Below are 20,467 nucleotides of genomic sequence, written 5' to 3' on the forward strand. Positions count from 1 at the left end.
GAGTTTCTGTTGTTTTAATATTTTAAACAATTTTTTATAATTTCAATGCCTTTTTGCACACCTATACCTGACTTCTTTTTTGTACTTTTCTGAAGCTGGAAACGGGGAGAGACAGTCAGACAGACTCCCGCATGCGCCCGACCGGGATCCACCCGGCACGCCCACCAGGGGCGACCTCTCTGCCCACCAGGGGGCAATGCTCTTCTCCTCCGGGGCGTTGCTCTGCGCGACCAGAGCCACTCTAGCGCCTGGGGCAGAGGCCAAGGAGCCATCCCCAGCGCCCAGGCCATCTTTGCTCCAATGGAGCCTTGGCTGCGGGAGGGGAAGAGAGAGAAAGAGAGGAAGGAGGGGGTGGGGGTGGAGAAGCAAATGGGCGCGTCTTCTATGTGCCCTGGCCGGGAATCAAACCCAGGTCCCCCGCACGCCAGGCCGATGCTCTACCGCTGAGCCAACCAGCCAGGGTTATACCTGACTTCTTGTTGTCATGCTTCCTCTTAACTCTTCAAATATGATATTTCTTTACTTCTTTGAACATATTTTAGTAACTACTTTGCCATCCTTGTTACATTCTAACATCTAGTGACAATCGAATCTATCTGTGGACTGCTTCTTCCCCACCCTCAGAAGGGGTTACATTTGTGTTTCTGGCTTCCCAGTTATGGTTAAAAATTTGACATTTTAGATAATATAATTTAACTTCTTTTGATTCTCATTGACACTTGTTACTGTTGCATTTTTCTTTTGATTAGTAATTTTCCTAACCTAAATCAATGAAATTTGTTTGTATGATATTATAGTGTGTGACCCCTGATGTCTCTCTTTAGCACTGTTTAGAGTATTTTATGTTTTCAAGCCTAGCTTCTTAGAGTTTGCCATTGTTTGTGCATATGTTGGGAATCATCTAATTATAATACAAAAATCATGTTCAACCACCTTGTACTAGTAAGGTGTCCATTCTCTGTCCATAGATCTGTGTAGAGGTGGAAGAAAAATCTAAAATTGAAGCCATTTTCAAGTGTTCTCTGTCTTTTGTTTTTATAGATTCTTCCGTATTTCCAATGTGCATATATATACACACATATACCTTAAAGGGCAGTTGTAAGTGTGTCCCCCTTTGGGTTTGTCTCGTCTTTTGCACATCAACAAAATCTCAGCTAATATTAAGCTTTCCATCACCATGACCACAAACTCAGCCTAACAAAGACATTGGTCTTCCTCACAAATTGACTTCCAAAATCATCATTTGCATTTACAAGGCCTTTGGGTGTTGGTCTTGTTTTGCTCGTTGCTCCAAATTGAGCGAATCTTTTTGACCACAGCAGAGAGGCTACCAATTTTCAAAGCCTGCGCCTTTCTGGCAAAACTGTATTCACAGAGTTGGTGAGAGATCAGCCCCAAACCATAGTATTATAGATTTCCACTGTTCTTTTAAGATATTGAACTGTTTTTCAAGAATAAACTTTTATAATCTTTTTGCATATCTTTGGTAAATTTACAGAGTGTTAGTATGGTTATTTTGTCAACATTTTCCAGCTTTACAGTTGCTTTTTAAGGAAAGCATTTATTGATCTTGTCACTTGGGCATAGCCAGAAGTCCTTCACCTAGCTGCCAGGATTTTGTTTGAGAATGGTTTAAATCTATACATGAATTTGGGGAGAATTGTCATTATAACTATGTGGCATTTTCCAATCCATGAACAAAAAATATCTCTTCATTTACCTATTAATGGTTCATTGCAATATTTTGTAGTGAACAAGAACTATTTTTTCTGTTAAATTTTTTTTACATATTTTGATGCTTTTGTAAACAGTTATTTTTTTTCTAATTGTTCACACAATTATTTGCTAATATTTAATTAAATTTTTATATTCTTGTCAGTAGGAAGATTGGTCTATAGTTTTTTTCCTTGTGCCTGTATGATTTTAATAATTTTGGCCTCATAAAATGAATCAGGAATTTGCCCTTTTCCTGTAATTTCTAAAAGTTTATTTATGATTTGTAGTATTTCTTTATTAAATATCTTTCTGATAAATTTTCACTTAAAATATCTGGTATTGCTCTTTGTTTTAAAATTTGTTTTATATGGCACTAATATAATTTTAACTGTCTGATACTTACTCTATGTATGATCTATCTTTTCTCATACTTTAATGTTTAAACTATCAGTATATTTAAACTTAGAGAACGTCTATTGTAGATAGCATATACTTGGATCTTGTTTTCTTTATCCAATCTAATGTTCTGAACCTTTTTTTATTGAAGGGGTTAGTCCATTTACTCTTAATATACTTAATGGATATAGTTGGATCTAGAAATAAGATTTTGTTACATTTGTTTTCTTCTTATTTATTTTTTTCTCTTTTCCTATTTTGTCATTTTTGGATTTAAACATGTATATAAAATTCTATTTTAATATTCTTGGTGGTTTTTTTAGATGCACCTCTTTCCATTACTTTTTTAGTAGTTGCACCAGTGATAACAGTAGGTAACATTATGTTTTCAAAGTTTGTTTATAGTTACTAATATATTATTTATAAAAATCTGAGACTGGCAATCACAGACACCTATATCTTGATCATCTTTTATGTTATGGTTGTATGTATTATACCTGTTTATATTTTAAAGTACACAGGGTGATACTGTGAATTCATATAATTTATAAACATACTATCAGATAAAAAGTGGGAAGAAAATTGTGTTTTGGTTTTATACTTGATATTTACTGCTTCTGATGTGCTTCATTCTTTCTTTGTAACTAATATAATTTCTCATCATCCTGAAGAACTTCTTTTAGTATTTCTTGCAGTGCAGGTAAGTGAGCAACAAATTTTCTTAGTACTCTTTAGTTAGAATCCAAAATAGCTTGGTTGAGAGGTAGAGTACATTAAAAAAGCAGAAGCCACACTTAATGAAATTGAACTAAAAGAGCTAGCACAAGAACAGGGTTACAAATAAACAAAGGAAGAACACTGCAGGAGATCCAGCACTGTAAAGGCTACTAAAAGTTGAAAATTCTAACTTTTGAATTTAAAATATTAGTATATAAATTAAAATAAAGTTTGGTCTCTGATGAATTAATAGTAAATTTTGATAAGTATATATATAGATAAATAGATATAGATATGATATATAGATACACACCAGTATATAAATATATTTACCAATATACCTATATACAAATACATCTATTTCTGTATCTCCACTTGACTTTTATAGTTATCAACAAACATTTCAAAGGCAGTTTTGTTATTTTGGGGGGGAGATAATTAGTTCTATCAGAATCAGTATATATGTAAAAATATATAAATAGTTAAATGTATATATATAAATATGTACATATTTTATAAATATGTATAAATATTTATATTAAAATTTATATGCTTATGTAAATATTTTTAGAAGAGTCAGAGTCCTGAGAGAAAAAAAAAACAATTCTCTTACCCTCCCTTCCCCCCCAAAACAGACTGCCTTTGGAGTGTCATTGGGAATTAGGAAAGCAAGAAGGCAATGGAATTTTATTAACAGGAGGAGATAAAGGAGTGTAATTGCAAAATCTTGAACTCAGCCAAGATATTATCACCTGACAGATATTTAAAATATGCATTCTAAGATAACCAAGAAGAACTTTGACAGTATATTATTCAGTGTCTATTTAAGGACAAATAGTTGACTTTAACCAAACAGTAAATAGGAGTACAAATCAGGGAGCTCAAGAAAGGGGCAAATCCTGAGAATAGAAAAAAGTGATGAGTAGTAAAGAAACATGCATTTACTATATTTTATTGTATACTTCATGGAAATGTATAATATGAGTTTAAGAAAAACTTTTGAATTGAAAGAGACATACATCAAGACACATTCTATTAATTTCACAATTATCCTAGGAAAACACAGTAATTGAAATGAGAGAGAAAACAGAAAGAAAACCCCAAATTTCTCACTGTAATGGGGGAAAATGAGAATAACTTAAAAATATTCTATGTTATAAATACAAAAGAATTTAAAGAGTTAGAAAACTCTACTCTGTGATAGCTACTAAAAAAGAATTTAAAGTGAGAATAATCTTTTAGTTTTCAAGGGTAAAAAGAAAATGAAGAGCAACTATGATCAACCAAGTGTAATTGGGGTAAAGAAAAACAGACTACATAAATAATCCACATAAAATACATGAAAGAATTGGTTCTACTATATAATTTTCAACATCTCAATATCTCTGAAATTAGTATATTATAATTAACAAAGATAAAAATTAAAATTAAAAAATCAAAAATATATAATTAACTATAATGAAAACATAAACTTTTTAAAGAAGTTTAAACACACTTTGTCATAATATAATAAATATTAAAAAAAAAAGGTGAGTGAGTGATATTAAGGTTTGAATTTAAAAGCATTTTCCTAGCTCAATAAGTTCAAAAAATTACTTATTCTTTAGAAACCAATGGATAGAATACCTTGCAAAAACCTTATGGAATACAGAGTTAGTAGTATACTAGAAACATTATAATTAAATTGAATGTATTTATAGAGGCGAGAGAAAAAGTAGGTTTTTATTATATTATTTACCTAATATAATTGATAAAAATCTTTGCAATCTTAAAAATGAAAAGAAAAGCAAAAATAGAGAAGAAATGAGAAGAGGAAAGAACCATTAGAGATGACTACATAGATCTCATTGAAAGAAATGAAAACTTGGAGAAATTGCATGTTTGCCTGTGAACATATAAAAGTATCAAAACTGATGTCAGAACAAGTGGAGAATTTGAGTAGGCTCATCACCATTGTAGAAGTTACAAAGATGATTAGAATTAGTATGAGAGAAGATCATAAGGCTGATAATTTCAGAGCTGAGTTTACCTAATTTTTAAAAAACAAATGATATTTAAGATTTTTTAAAACTATTGTTGATAGAAAACTTCACATTTGATTTATATAACCAGCATTTTTATTATTTTTTAATTTAGAAATTAAATTTAAAGGGGTGACATTGATCAGTAAGAGTACATAGGTTTCAGTTAAACATTTCTGTAGCATTTGAACTGTTGATTGTGTTGTGTGCCCGTCACCCAAAATCAAATCATTTTCGTCACTGTATATTTGTCCCCCTTTACTCTCCTTCTGCTACCTCTCTCCCCTTGGTAACCACTTTACTTTTATCTATGTCCATGAGACTGTTTTATATTCCACCTACTTATAAAATCATACAGTTCTTAGCTTTTTCTGATTTACTTATTTCACTTAGTTCTCAAGGTTCATCCATGTTGTCGTAAATGGCAATAAGTCATCATTTCTTTTTTTTTTTTTTTTTTACTTTTTTTCTTTTTTTGTATTTTTCTGAACCTGGAAACGGGGAGAGACAGTCAGACAGACTCCCGCATGCGCCCGACCGGGATCCACCCGGCACGCCCACCAGGGGCGACCTCTCTGCCCACCAGGGGGCAATGCTCTGCCTCTCCGGGGCGTCGCTCTGCCGCGACCAGAGCCACTCCAGCGCCTGGGGCAGAGGCCAAGGAGCCATCCCCAGCGCCCGGGCCATCTTTGCTCCAATGGAGCCTTGGCTGCGGGAGGGGAAGAGAGAGACAGAGAGGAAGGAGGGGGGGGTGGAGAAGCAAATGGGCGCTTCTCCTATGTGCCCTGGCCGGGAATCAAACCTGGGACCTCTGCACGCCAGGCCGACGCTCCACCGCTGAGCCAACCGGCCAGGGCCAAGTCATCATTTCTTATGGCTGAGTAATATTCCATTTTTTATATATATCACAACATCTTTATCCAATTCTCTATTGAGGGACACTTTGGTTGTTTCCATGTCTTGAGCACTGTAAATAACACTGTGATGAACATGGGAGTGCACGTGTCTTTGTGTAGCAATGTTGTCGAATATTTCACGAAGACAGATAGCTGGGTCATATGGCAATTTCATTTTTTGTGTGTGTGTGACAGAGACAGAGACAAAGATAGGGACAGACAGACAAGAAGGGAGAGAGATGAGAAGCATCAGTTTTTTGTTGCGGTACCTTAGTTGTTCATTGATTGCTTTCTAATATGTGCCTTGACTAGGGGACTACAGCAGACCAAGTGACCCCTTGCTCAAGGCAGCGACTTTGGGCTTAAGCTGGTGAGCCTTGCTCAAACCAGATGAGGCTATGCTCAAGCTGGTGACCTCAGGGTTTTGAAACTGGGTCCTCTGTGTCCCAGTCTGACGCTCTATCCACTGAGCCACCACCTGATTAGGTGGTAATTTCATTCTTAATTTTTTGAGATCCACCATACTGTCTTCCATAATGGCTGTACCAGTTTACATTCCCATCAGCAGTGAATGAGTGTTCTTTTTTCTCCACAACCTGTCCAACATTTGATAAAACTAGCATTTAAAACAAACCTGAAAAAATGAAAAAAACATGATATTATAGATCAATCTTATTTATTAATAAAGTTATAAAAATGTGAAATAACACTTAGAAATGCAATCTTACAATATTGCAAAAATAACACACTGAGCAATCAAGGTTTTTCTTAAAGAATACAAAGGCGGTTCAAAATCATTTAATCTATTTATATAATCAATTGAATAAATAAATCAATAGAATAAAACAAAATATATCAAGAGATGCTGAAATACATTTATTAAATCCTTCTGCCATTAATAAAATCTTTAATAAAAAAGAAATAGAACTACTTGAATATAGCAGTTTATCAAAACTTAAAAGAAAATATCTAAAATGGTGAGTGCTAATATCTAAAATAATTTTTGATATTAAATATCTAAAATGATTTTTGTTAAAATTAAGAAAAATACTGAAATTCTTTCTATATTATTAACTATCATTGCTTTTGAGGCTTTTGAAAATGCAATAGAACAAAAAATTTTAAAAATGACAAATATTTGAAGAGATATTTTTTCCCCTTTTCTTATAATATTATTGCATACCTAGGAAACAAAAATATTTTTAGAAATTTTAAAGAGAATTTTATAATATGAATAAATACAAGATAAGTGTCCAAAGCTCATGGCTTTTCTAGTATCTGGCAATAAATGTCTAAAACTGAATAAGAGGACCAAATGAGATACAAAAATTTTAAAATATTAGGTATTATAGAAATATATTTAGGAATATATTTCACAAGATAATAATGCTATCTATATGTAAAAATTATGTTGGTTGCAGGACATAAAGTAAACTTAAATAAACTGAAAAACATATGTTCTTAAGTGAAAAAAAATCTAATTTCTTAAAAGTATCATATTTCCACAAAGACATATCAGTTTAGTGCAGTTCCAATGAACAACTTTAAAAGACTCATTTAAAAATGCATAAAATGATTAAAGTTCCCAGGGAATAATTATCTTTCAAAAAATGAAATTACAAAGATAAATTGAGGAAAGACTTGCTTATCAAATATTAGACCATTCTATCTATCATCTATCTATCTATCTATCTATCTATCATCAATCCATCATTCATATGATGTTAATATAGGAACAGAGAAATATATCAAGGAATCAAAGATTCAGAATTAGATGCTTGATATAAAAAAACATACATAAAAAATGTGAAAGAAACCAATAACCACGACTTGTTTCATGAAAAAACTATAAATGAATATCATCTTATATCATATATAAAAATAATTCAAAGTAAATGAAAAAATTAAATGTACAAAGTAATACAATAAAAAGGTTTCTTGCAGGAAATCTAAATCTCTATACATCTTAGGTATATTAGAGATCTCTCTACATAAGACTCCACACTCCAAAACTTACTTTAAAAAATATCTATATTTACATAATGATTATAGGAAAGTATAAAAATTTACATGACAAAAATGTTAACAGATAAAGAATAGATGTGAACAAAGATATTAATTTTCTCTGGATAGAAAAGGGTTAATCTCAATAATACAATAATATCCTTACTAATTGACAAAGAACAGATATAAAATAGAACACTAGACAAAGATCTGAAGAGCAAATACTGAGTTAAACAGCATCTGAATTAATGCTCAAAATTCACCAGTGGTCAGATAAAATATATATATATATATAAATGGTACTGTAAGATATTTATAACCAGTGTCAATAGGAGGAAAATGTTATGTGCAACTAATGAAGAAATGTAAAGAGTTATAGATCCTCCATTAACATTTATATTATCTATACTTCAATTTAGAAATTTCTTTCCTGTCAATCTATTCCACAAGAAGTTACACACCAAGTTGAGAAGACATATAAAAGGATATTTATTTTATTAATTCTCATGATGGCCAAGAATTGGAACCATCAATAAAGGAACATTGAATAAATAGAGATACACACACAATATAAAATATTAAGCAGCCTTTACAAAAATAATGAGAAAAATGAGAAGAAAAATGTATGTGATCTGATTTAATTTTCTTAAACATTTAGACCTGAAATTACATGTATGATTAAATATCTGTATTATTAGATATAATTAAATTTCATGTTCTGATGTTCTCAGAAGAACATGGAGACTTGGCACTGACATAAGAAAAGACTCTATATTTATATCTCCCCTTCTCCAAAAAACCCCCAAAAAACCCAATAGTATATGTATTACGACTCCATTTATGGTGTCTGCACATTATACACCTCCAGGGGTACAATGGAGGTAGCCTTTTTACTTATGGAAAAATCAATTTGTGTGTGTGTGTGTGTGTGTATGGCATATATGTGTGTGTGTATATGTATATATATATTACAAAGCATATGTGTGTGTATATATATGTATTTATATGTATATTACAAAGCATGAAGAGAGGCATCAAAAATTCAATGTTGGTTAACTTTACTCCATGTTTGGAGATTCCAAATGGCAGTTTTTTTCTCCTTATTTAATACATATTATTTGATTCTTTTCTATTATTTATATCTTAAGCAAAATAAAAGCATATTTTTTCTCAGAAGTGAGGAAGAAATAGTAGCTACTATAGTTAAATATCCAAAATTTTGTTCTTTCTTCTTGCAACTATCAATTTAGTTTCAATCCCTCTTAGGATGTGTTTGTTTTTCTCATACTGGAGTTGAAAATTATGGCACTTACATCTCACTGTTTTGATGGTCTCTTTTCTTAAAATAATTGTGTCTTCAAGAATGGTTGTCACCTCTACTTGCAATTCTGTAGTCAATATTGGCATCTAATAAGACAAACTCACTGCTCTGACCACAGACCAGTTAAGAGGATAACTAAATATCATTGATCTTACTTTACTTTTGCAATTTTGGAGCTACTAATCTAAAGAGCAAATACAATGATCATGTCAGTTTGGAGAAAATACTCAATTTTAGGACGATCTTCATTGTTTAGAGCCACATCCCTATGCTAAACATCCTTATGACTCACATCCTTATTGCCCAACAAAAAAACCATTAACTCTTTTTTTTTATTAATAAATTTTTATTAATGTTAATGGGATGACATTAATAATTCAGGGTACATATATTCAAAGAAAACATGTCTAGGTTATCTTCTCATTAAATTATGTTGCATACCCCTCGCCCAGAGTCAGATTGTCCTCTGTCACCCTCTATCTAGTTTTCTCTTTGCCCCTCCCCCTCCCCCTAAATCTCTCCCTCCCTCCCTCCTGCGTCCTCCCTCCCCCCACCCCTGGTAACCACCACACTCTTGTCCATGTCTCTTAGTCTCGTTTTTATGTTCCACCAATGTATGGAATCATGTAGTTCTTTTTTTCTGATTTACTTATTTCACTCCGTATAATGTTATCAAGATCCCACCATTTTGCTATAAATGATCTAATGTCATCATTTCTTATGGCTGAGTAGTATTCCATAGTGTATATGTGCCACATCTTCTTTATCCAATCTTCTATTGAAGGGCTTTTTGGTTGTTTCCATGTCTTGGCCACTGTGAACAGTGCTGCTATGAACATGGGGCTACATGTGTCTTTACGTATCAATGATTCTGAGGTTTTGGGGTATATACCCAGTAGAGGGATTGCTGGGTCATAAGGTAGTTCTATTTGCAGTTTTTTTGAGGAACCACCATACTTTCCTCCATAGTGGTTGTACTACTTTACAGTCCCACCAACAGTGTATGAGGGTTCCTTTTTCTCCACAGCCTCTCCAACATTTGTTATTACCCGTCTTGTTGATAATAGCTAATCTAACAGGGGTGAGGTGGTATCTCATTGTAGTCTTGATCTGCATTTCTCTAATAACTAATGAAGCTGAGCATCTTTTCATATATCTGTTGGCCATTTGTATTTCTTCCTGGGAGAAGTGTCTGTTCATGTCCTCTTCCCATTTTTTTTATTGAATTGTTTGTTTGTTTGTTGTTGAGTTTTATGAGTTCTTTGTAAATTTTGGATATTAGGCCCTTATCTGAGCTGTCGTTTGAAAATATCAGTTCCCATTTAGTTGGCTGTCTGTTTATTTTTATATCAGTTTCTCTTGCTGAGCAAAAACTTTTAATTCTGATGTAGTCCCATTCATTTATCTTTGCTTTCACTTCTCTTGCCATTGGAGTCAAGTTCATAAAATGTTCTTTAAAACCCAGATCCATGAGTTTAGTACCTATGTCTTCTTCTATATACTTTATTGTTTCAGATCTTATATTTAGGTCTTTGATCCATTTTGAATTAATTTTAGTACACGGGGACAGGCTGTAGTCGAGTTTCATTCTTTTGCATGTGGCTTTCCAGTTTTCCCAACACCATTTGTTGAAGAGGCTTTCTTTTCTCCATTGTGTGTTGTTGGCCCTTTTATCAAAGATTATTTGACCATATATATGTGATTTTATTTCTGGGCTTTCTATTCTGTTCCATTGGTCTGAGTGTCTATTTTTCTGCCAATACCATGCAGTTTTGATTATTGTGGCCCTATAATATAGTTTAAAGTCAGGTATTGTAATGCCCCCAGCTTCATTCTTTTTCCTTAGGATTGCTTTGGCTATTCGGGGTTTTTTATAGTTCCATATAAATCTGATGATTTTTTGTTCCATTTCTTTAAAAAATGTCATAGGAATTTTGATGGGAATTGCATTAAATTTGTATATTACTTTGGGTAATATGGCCATTTTAATTATATTTATTCTTCCTATCCAAGAACAAGGAATATTTTTCCATCTCATTGTGTCTTTTTCTATTTCTCTTAGCAATGCCTTGTAGTTTTCTTTATATAGGTCCTTTACATTCTTTGTTATGTTTATTCCTAGGTATTTTATTTTTTTTGTTGCAATCGTGAAGGGGATTATTTTTTTGAGTTCATTTTCTAATATTTCATTGTTGGCATATAGAAAGGCTATGGACTTCTGTATGTTAATTTTGTATCCTGTGACCTTACTGTATTGGTTTATTGTTTCTAGTAATCTTTTTGTGGAGTCCTTTGGGTTTTCGATGTATAGGATCATATCATCAGCAAAAAGTGATACCTTTACTTCTTCTTTTCCGATATGGATGCCTTTTATTTCTTTCTCTTGTCTGATTGCTCTGGCCAGAACTTCTAGCACCACGTTAAATAAGAGTGGAGAGAGTGGACACCCTTGTCGTGTTCCTGATTTAAGGTGGAAAGTCCTCAGAAAAAAAAAAACATTAACTCTGAAGTGAGTAGTACGATGCAATCAAGGGCTACAAAGAGTTTATTTACTGCCCTCTTTTTTGTTGTTATTTAATAGCACATTTGTGGCCAATTATATTTTCATGAGACATTATTTTAAACAGAAAATTGGTTTTAATATGGTTATCTGAGTTATCCAGCCATTAGATTGGTTTCCAAATTTTGCACAGAGTACTATTTTAGCAAAATTAAATACATAAAAATTGTAGCAAAACACACAGCAATAATTCACTTTGCAAAACAAAAAACATATAACTGCTTTCTAATTATTAGCCTTTGAGGCGTTTATAGCTAAATTAAAATCATTAGCTGTGTTTGTTTTGATTAGTTCCTGTTTTATGAGGTTTGAGGTAGTTTTGTGGTATTGTTATTAATGAATTTAATGTCAAGTGGGAAAATAACTTTTGTTATCTAACAAGTATCAATTCTGGAATTACCATTTTAAATCTTGTCAAAAGTCACCAGATTTCTCTAACATATTTACCAGCTTTTGAAAATTATTATATTCAAAAGAAAAGATATCATCAAAACTAGTTTTATAGAAAAAATAAGATAAAGTCTTAGACCCTTAATTATTATAGCCAGTAATATAGATTACGTAGTGGAAAGTATCGACAGTATTGTTTTAAACCATATTTTATCATTCTGTTAATTTGGATCAGTAACTCAGCTGACCTTCACTTGAGGTTTTTCATCTATAAAAAAGGGAATATGGTGTTAGCACCTTTCCCAAAGAATATTTTTCAGAATTTAAACATTGGGCATTAAGTATCCTAGTGTCTGGTACCGTACATCCACTCAGTAAGAGTTAACCTGCTTTCCTTCCTTTCCACATTATCCAGTATGTCTAGAGATATTACATAAACAATCCCGAGCATTTATTAAAGAAAACAAAGAGATTTAGTATCTTCGTATCATTATTGCCCTTGAATGTTGGAGAAATAATATATGTATGTGAGCTTTCTATTTCTGTCACAGATAGTAACGAAGAAAAAATTATACCTTTAATAGGTTATTAAAAATTTTGTATCAAAAGAAAGATGAATCTTTTCAAATATTATCCTTTTTATTTCTGAGGATTCTTGAAAATGTTTAAACCCTTATTTATTTCGTTTACCTCTCAAATTCAGTGATTAAACTTAACTGCTCCACGAGTGCAAATGTTAAGCGATATGTGGAGATGGGAAAGAAGAAACAAAAGAAAAGGAGTTCAGTGGTGGCCAAGACTGCACCATTGCATTTACATGGCTGTGACACCACTCATGCCGTGCCCTATAAATGCATCTGTGACTCCTACAAAACACCACTGTGTCCACCAAGATTCATACTCAAAATGTTAAAATTATTTTGGACATTTGTAATTTATTCTAAAAATATTTACAGCACAAGAAATTAAATCTAAGCAATTGCTATGCTATAGAGAGAAAACACATGGATTTTGTACCTGGCCTACTACATTATTTCTCTTGGAGTCATCTAACCTCTCTGAAAGCTGTGGCATGCTTAATTCTAAAATGGGAATAATCATAATAACTTCCAAAAGTTGAAATCAAAGAAATTTGATTTTAATGGGGAAACAAAACCCCATATTTGGATTACTGAGCAACTGACTTGCAATAGCAATGTTATTTTTCCTCCAGGAATATTTTATAAAAATGATTTTTTAAAAGTTGTAAGTATATAGCTATAAAACCTAAATATGACTACGATAATCCACCATTTGATTAGTAATTCCAAGTGTTTTTTAAATTGTAGTCTATTACCACCAGCACAAGAATTAACCCAGTAATTCTTATATGAATGTATTATATGTTTACCACCCATTTCCATAATGAAGCATAAAATTGAAATAAGAGAGCAAAAACACACCAAATCAAAATGAATTGGAGAACACATCAGAACAGAGTGTGATAAGCAAAAGAGAAAAACATCAACTCAAATCAAGCATCTTAGATGAGTGATAAAAAGGACACAACAAAGCAATCTAGTTATCTAATCAAAGTCCTGACCTAAAGCAGTCTATGTTACAGTTTTCATTAACAAATATTCAACTTACACTTTCACTCAAATATCCAAATCATACTTTAAAAGCTTGTGTTGTTTAGTATGTTAATGACGATATATGGTCTGCCCATCTTAGGCTGTTGCTTGGCAACTGAGCTATTTTTAGTGCTTGAGACTGCAGCTCCATGAGCCATCCTTAGCACTTAGTCAACTCGCTTGAACCAATGGAGCCATGGCTGTGGGAAGGAAAGAGAGAGAATGAAAGAAAAAAGGGAGAGGGGAAGGGTGGAGAAGCAGCAGATAGTTGCTTCTCCTGTGTGCCCTGACTGGGAATCAAACCCAGGGCTTTCACACTCTGGGCCAATGCTCTACTACTGAGCCAACTGGCCAGGGCCAAGTTCTATTTTTATTAATACTAATTATTGTGGCAAAACACCGCTGATTTTTAAATAATAATTTGCAGAGATAAAGATATACCTCATTTATCTGTAAGACTTTGTATCTTAAAAATACTTTTTTTGAGGCTTATGTGTAATAGGCAATCTTGGTTTCCCATGTTAAAATTTATTTATTTATTTATTTATTTTTAGAATGCTAGGATGTTGGTGCTATTGCTATCAACTGCATTTTAAAGATTAGGTATCTGTGACTCAATTGTCAGTTTTATCTGAGCAGTCAAGTTGTAGAGTTGGGATGTGAACCTATACTGTCAGTGGCAGGTACCCAGACTAATTAAAATTCTTATGCCTTCCCTTTGTTATGTTTAATTATATTATATTTATAATTTTAAATATAAAAAATTAGAAAACAATCCAATATCTACCTATTATATCTACAACTCTTATTATATAGATAACACATTTTGTTTCAGATTATTATTTTTTGTAGTTGTTTTTACTTTTGTTTACTTCTTTTTTGAAGTAAAATATAATAAATGGAGTTTGATCATGCAAGAAGAGGGCTTGCTCACCTCCTGCTTTTCTGTCCCCACACCCACTGTGCTCTGTAGCTCTATAGGACCTCACTCCTGGCATCAGCACTCATAGCCATCTCGCTTGCCCTTGTCTGCCTTTGATCCAGTCTACTGCTTATACAACTGGTATGATAAAGTTCTCCAAACATTGCATTCTTCCTGTCATCTTCATTTTCCAAGAATAGACAGACCCTCATTGTTATCTATTTTAACAAAAATGTAGCACTCAGACACATGTCACTAGGACTTCTTAAACCCTTCTCCCAGATAGGCTCTCTTTCTTGCATGTTCTAAAGTCACCTTGTACCTTACAATGTCCTGTGGCTTCTTCTAATTTTCTTTTTGTTGTGGTGATTCCAGTTTGTACCAACACCTGCTCTTAATTTTTTTGCCCATTTTATTAAAAGTCTGCTTCTTACAGGCAGTATAATCCACTTAATTGCATTGCTACTTTTTTGGATGTATCTTTACTGGTCAGGATTTTATTCATAAAAATACCATGTAACAATGTTCTTGATTCTGATACCACATAGGTCAAAATGCTGACCTAAAAACCTCCTCCTAGCTTTTACAAAACATCACTAAAATTAAAATAAATGTGAATAAAACCACAATACCAAGAAAATAAGAGTGAAGGCTGATGGTGGACTAACGTTATTAATACAATTTTGAAAGACAAAACACAGATGTGTGTAGTGACAGATGAAACAAAGCAGAAATAACACAAGCCAGAATAAACAGAATCAGTCTGAAAAGCAATATTCAGAATTATTTTACTGGGGACTCCATGAAGGGTCTCTAACCAGAGTCAGCAGGTGCCCACAAGGGGGACTACCCAGCAAGGTAAAAATAATGTTATTGCTTAACAACATCCAGGATGTGTCAGTCTAACCCAAGGCCCAATAAATATAGCATGACTGTGAGCTTGAAATTTGCACCACAAGAAGAAAACTGAAGGACATTTCTCTAAAATAATTAAATTAATCTGTGTAGAAATAGCTGGGATTCTAGTATGTCTTTATAATAATTGAACATGTGGGAGTAAAAGCTTTCTTATTCTGATTTGAGTGCCTCTGATGGCTTAATATGCTAAAATATGCTAAAGTAAAAATACAATTGACATGATTAACCATGTACTCAAAGAGTCAAATATTCTGTAGACATAAAATAAAGAGAATTTTATGAGAAACACTTTAAGAAGTCGTGGAATCAGAAAAAATTCTTAGAAATTATAATACAACCACCAGGAATTAAAAATGGTATAGTAGGATCAAAGATATGAATGAAATTATCTCCCAGATTTTAAACCCCATAATTCAGACTGAAAATATAAAAGAATCTGAGTGCTATGAGGGAAAGTTGAGTGAACATGGAATTGAGAAAAATATAAAATAAATGAATTGAAAGTCTGCAGATTAAAAGGTTGCTAGAGAAAGAGAGAATTATAAACAAAATCCATTCTTACAATTATTTTTGTGAAATTTCATATCTCCAAGATAAAGAGAAGATTCTAAAAGTTCCGTATATAAAAATAAGTAGGCATTTTCTTTGAAAGAATATTTAAATGAGTAACAACTTCTTGTCCACCAAACTTGAGTCTAGGAGGTAATGGAGTAGTTTCCATCTGCTATGTGATTCTCACCTGAGCCCTAGTCATAGTTGTTTATATTTGTTTATATAGTTTATGGGACCTTACATGTGTTCAACATTTGTTGACTTGCCCAAAGGATAGGAAGATGAATGAGAAGTCCTTCCAGCTGGAGGGAACTCTTTACTTAGTTTACCAACTGATTATATCATTCTATTTGCTTGTACAATCTGGAACAGTCCTGCATTCTGCATTACTGATTTCCTCCCATTCTTATAACTTTTTTAAATGTTAGTAATTCATCTAAGATATCTTTCTCTTTCAGCACATAGAGATTAACATCATTCTTTTAAAAAAAAGCTTTTGAGATATAATTTTTATACTATAAAATTTACCTCTTTAACGTATACAATTCAATGATTTTTTATATAATCAATCATATATATGTATAACTGTTACCACAATCAGTTTTCAGTTTTAGAATTTTTTTTTCATCTCAGAAAGAAACCTGAGCCCCAGCTGGGTAGCTCAGCTGGCTGGAGCCTAGTCCTGATACTCCAAAGTTGTGGCTTCCATACTCAGTCAGGGCATGTTCAAGAAGCAACCAATGAATGCACAACGAAGTAGAATAAATAAATCATCTTGGTTTAGATCTAGCTCTTTACCTCTTTTCTGGCATATCTTCCCTGTAAATACTGTACCACCACACCCCAATAGAGCTGCCTAACAGAGAAATTGGGTGCTATATTATTATTTTTCACAACAAATAAAGGTAGAAAATGAGACAGCAAATAATAATAATATTTATGATGAAAATAACAAACATTTGTCGATTATATGTCAGAACTATGCTGCATATTTATAACCATTATTTCATTAAATTGTCAAAACAACCATAAGATATTGATAGTAGCATCAGTCACATTCTACATATGAGTAAATGGAGGCCTTAGAGAGGTTAAGAAATATCTGTTCATTGTGTGCAGAATTAATAAGAGGCAAAGGAGAAACTTGAACAATCTTTTTGATATTGGAATGTAATACCAATCTCCTTAGAGTAGTTTTCAAGTAAAGTCCACAAACCATGTGCATTAGAATGATATGAACTCTTACCATGAATCTGCATTTTAAGGAAATAACCTTGGTGATCCTTAAAGTGTTAGACATTATGCTATACTTCCAGTTTACACGGAGAGAAATAATGATCCAAGTCCTATCAGGCATGAGTAAAGGCACAGTGAAGACAATATAGTGCCTCAATTTAAAGACACAGAAAATGGGCAATCTAATGTACTTTTTTTGAAAAATGTACTTGATGATATATGTATCTCAGTCATCAGAAAGATGAATCAAATAAAGAACCCAAGATTGAGGAAGTAGCAGTATAAAAGATTGGTGGCTATGGTAGTACTTTGCTTTTTGTGGGCAAGTTACTTATCCTCTCTGTCTTTGGAATTTTCCATCTACAAAGTAGAAATAATTACAGCTTCTACGTCATACAGTTGTCATGAGATTTAAGTATTCTTGAGGGAAAATGTCTGAAGGGTAGCTTGTGTAGTGGTCTCACTGATTCCCCAATAAGACATGTTTATGAAGGATCTCTTCTAAAATATTTTCTCTCTGACTTCACAGAAGATAGTCTCATTGATATGGCACCATGAGCACTGTATGTCTCTGCCCCGGAGGCCAGTCATACATAGCAACAGCGGCAGCCCTGGCAGCAGTAGCAGCAGCAGCAGCAGCAGCAAGAAAAGATAACAGAAGCCCAGAGTTTGTCCACAAACAGCTCACAGTAAAGATGAAGAGTAGATTACTGATTCTAAAGTACATGTCAGATGCTGCCTAGAGACTTCCTAAGTAGAGGTCAAGGTCCTACTGTTATACAGGTAGGGGTTAATGAGCTAGCAAATTAGGATATTAATATTAATTGAGCGTCCAAGTACCCACAGGCTAATGAAGTCTGGGGTCATTTGGATTATAATAACATCAAACAAAGTGGATTTTTAGGTCAAAGGCATTTACCAGGATAGAGAGAGCAATGTTATTGATTTAAAAAAAATAAAATATATAGTTATTACTTGAGGTGAATAACATATCAAAAATATAAAGTGAAACACTATTAAAAATATAAGAAACAATTCAAAACACAATAGGGATGATTATTAGTCTTTGACAGATGAAGTAGAAAAAATTTAAATTATTTTAGAGACTCTAAATAATGTAATTACTAAAATCATATATAAAGGAGATATACAAATATTGGTATTTAAAAAACAACAAATTCTAAAAGAGGAGAAATTGTTAAAAGCAGAAAAGACATAGGCCTATGCTAGAAGAAAATTAATTGCATATAAAATCAATGACAAAAACATTAAAAATTTTCTTACCACTTGGCAATAAGGAGTATTAAAGACTTACAGAAATGAGAAGAGTATATAAGAAAAACCTAAAAGGAACATGCATACTATTAGAAAAATATCCTTAAAGCTTTTTTGTATTTAGATAAGTAAGAGAGAAAATATTTAGTTAAATTCATGTATTATAAATGGAATGGCCCTGGATGGCAACTCAGTAGATAGAACACTGGCCCAGCATATAGACATCCTGGGTTCAATTCCCAGTCAGGGCACACAGGAAAAGTGACCATCTGCTTCTTTTCCCCTCCCTCTCTCCATTTTCTCCTTCTTTCCCTCCTGCAGCCAGTGGCTTGATTGGGTCAAGCATGGCCCCAGGCACTGAATAAATATTTTAAAAATAAATAAATAAATAAATAAATCTTGTTTTAGGATTATCTTTAAAAGATGTTGAACTGAAATTGCCTTATCAATCCCACCATGTTTTCAATTGATTCTCTAGTGTTGTTCTAGTAGATACTATTTTTAAAAAAAACTGTTTCAGTTTAAATATTTGTAATTCCCACTTATTTTACACTTACAAAAACTTTCAGAACAATGTTAAATGTTAAGTGCAAGCCTTGTCATTTATAAAAATATGCATAAAAGCTAAAGTAAACAACTGAACCTATCACTATGTTAAAAAAAAAACTTAATAAGTAGGGTTAGTGATGAGTACAAAAAAACTTTATATTAAGAAATATAATAATATGATAATTTTAATGGTTTAATGTAGTAAACCATCTTGTTAGAATATCATATTCCCTTAATCTAATAAACAATGTATTTCAAATTGAGTTTTTTATAAAGTCAAATTTAGATGTCGTCTCATTAAAGTTAAAGGGTAACTATTTTTTTTTAATTTTTTTTTATTTAGAGAGGAAAGGGAGAAAGAAAGAGAGAGAAGGAAGGAGCAGGAACCATCAACTCCCATATGTGCCTTGACCCAAGAAGCCCAGGGTTTTGAACCGGTGACCTCAGCTTTATCCACTGTACCACCACAGCTCAGACTAAGGGTAGCTCATTCTTGATGGCCTGTCTTTAATTTGAAAATAAATTGTAAAGATATATAAATAAAAATGTAATTCCCATTTGACTACCACATTTTCTACTAATAATAGATTTTAGTGGCTATGCTTATGGGATAGATTAATGCTGCCATGATCTGAAGAGGGAGGGTTTTTCTGTGTCCTCCTCCTATATGAAATGGCTAAACAGAAAAAAAAATGTAACAGGAGGAATTATAAAATTGAAATAAAAATTTGGTATGGAGGCTTTTCTAAGCAAATAAGAATAGTCAGGATCCAGAAAAGAGAAAAAGTAGAGACAATTATTTAAAAATGGGTAAATACTATGAATAAGCAATTCATAAAAGAAATGCAAATATTCAGTGGGCATATGGAAAAATGTTCAACCTAACTAGTGATAAAAACAAAATCAATAGGTGGATCATTTTAATAATCAAATAAAAAATATTTGAAAATGTAGAAAACCTAGTGTGGACCAGGTAATAAGAAAATAAGTGTTTGTGTATATACTATTGATGGGAGCAAGAACTGGCAAGTTCTTTTGGAAGAAAAATTTCAATATGAAACAAAATCCTAAAATATAAGCTTGAATTTAGAAGCTCTCCCCTAGTCCAATAATTAAACTTCTAATCATTTATTCTAAGAGAAAACGCATGGATGTCAGCAAACATTGGTCAAGTATGGTTTTCTTACCTGACCAGGCAGTGGCACAGTGGATAGAGTGTCAGCCTGGGACACTGAGGACCCAGCTTTGAACTCCATGGTCTCCTGCTTGAGTACGAACTCACCACTTGGAAAGTGGCCTCGCTGACTTATAGACATGACCCCATCGTCACTGGCTTGAGCTCATGGTTGCTGAATTGAGCCCAAGGTTGGTGGCTTGAGCA

The 20,467-nt window shown here is 32.9% G+C and overlaps 1 non-coding gene across 1 annotated transcript; it reads left to right on the forward strand.

Annotated features, from left to right (window-relative positions):
• The first annotated feature begins 19,636 nt into the window (after positions 1-19,636).
• On the forward strand, positions 19,637-19,776 carry LOC136332396 (small nucleolar RNA SNORA29). Its single transcript, XR_010730664.1, has one exon. It is a non-coding gene; the product is annotated as a small nucleolar RNA SNORA29 (small nucleolar RNA).
• The last annotated feature ends 691 nt before the right edge of the window (positions 19,777-20,467 follow it).

The sequence above is a fragment of the Saccopteryx bilineata genome, chromosome 3 (assembly GCF_036850765.1).
Source record: "Saccopteryx bilineata isolate mSacBil1 chromosome 3, mSacBil1_pri_phased_curated, whole genome shotgun sequence".
Lineage (NCBI taxonomy): Eukaryota > Metazoa > Chordata > Mammalia > Chiroptera > Emballonuridae > Saccopteryx > Saccopteryx bilineata.